The sequence below is a fragment of the Haplochromis burtoni genome, unplaced genomic scaffold (genome assembly GCF_018398535.1).
Source record: "Haplochromis burtoni strain Fernald_Lab_line unplaced genomic scaffold, NCSU_Asbu1 Contig_450, whole genome shotgun sequence".
Classification (NCBI taxonomy): domain Eukaryota; kingdom Metazoa; phylum Chordata; class Actinopteri; order Cichliformes; family Cichlidae; genus Haplochromis; species Haplochromis burtoni.
This window is the reverse complement of record NW_024582811.1, coordinates 174622-176025: the sequence shown is the minus strand read 5'-3', so window position 1 is coordinate 176025 and position 1404 is coordinate 174622.

Below are 1404 nucleotides of genomic sequence, written 5' to 3'. Positions count from 1 at the left end.
GGTTTTCTTGCCCAAGTCTCCCTGTTTTTCCGCCAGCAGAACAGGACGTATGCCAGCGACGGTGCCCGGATTGCTTTCTTTGTTCAGCTGTTACGAGATCGCGCGCTCCAGTGGGCTCAGGCACTATTGAAAACCCTGCCGAATATCTCCTACCTCGACTTCCTGACTGAATTCAAAAGCGTGTTTGAAAGGGATGGCGGGCCCTCTGCTGCTGCACAGCGTCTACTAAATCTGAAACAAGGTAAATGCACTATGGCTGACTTCTCGGTTGACTTCCGCATTCTTGCTGTAGAAACCAGGTGGAAAGAAGAGGCAGTAAAGGAGGTTCTGCTCAACAATATTGCGGAGGATTTGAAGGATGAGCTCATGACGAGGGAATTACCATCATCTCTCAGCTCATTAATGTCCCTGTGCATTCATGTTGACGAGCGCCTGCGAATGCGCCGTGGGACGCGCCACTCAGTTTCCCAGAGTGCTCCGCTCAGTGTTGGGATTTTTGCCAGTAGTGCTGCTTCACCACAACAGCCGGCCTCGGTGGATGTGAGCCCCGGCGAGGCAGAGCCGATGCAGATTGGACGTGCCCGGCTTACACCAACGGAGAGGCAGCGCCGTTTCATGGCTGGTGAGTGTTTATACTGCGGCCGTCACGGACATTTCATCGCCGTTTGCCCCGCACGAGCAAAAGGGCGTGCCCGCCAGTAGAAACGGGGGTACTGGTGGGCGAAATAAACATCTCTCATTCCCCTCCTCATCTTTTGTTACCGGCTAAGCTCACTGCTCGCGCCACCACTCACTCACTCAAGGCTTTGATAGACTCAGGGGCCGAACAGAGTTTTATTGATGCATCACTTGCTAAGAAACTGGGCCTGACTATTGAACCTCTGCCCCATGCTCTTCGAGCCTCATCTCTGAACGGACAGCGTTTGCCTGATGTCACCCATGTTTCTGAACCAGTCACCCTGTGTTTGTCTGGAAATCACACTGAATTGATCAGTCTGTTTGTTTTCAAAGCTCCGCTGACGCCTCTGGTTCTGGGCTATCCATGGCTGTTGCAGCATAACCCACTGATTGATTGGCAGGCGGGCTGTGTGTCTAGATGGGGGGAGGGTTGCCATATGACTTGCTTAAAATCAGCCATTCCATCCATTGGCTCCTCCGCATCACCCCCGCAGACTCCTCCGGACCTAACAGCAGTTCCTTCAGTGTACCATGAACTAGCGGAGGTGTTTAGTAAGGATCGCGCCCGTTCTCTTCCCCCACACCGGCCTTATGATTGTGCCATTGACTTGTTACCAGGAGCTCCGTTGCCTACTAGCCGACTCTATAGCCTGTCACGGCCAGAAAGAGAAGCCATGGAGGAGTACATTACTGACGCTCTGGCTGCGGGAATCATTCGGCCATCTA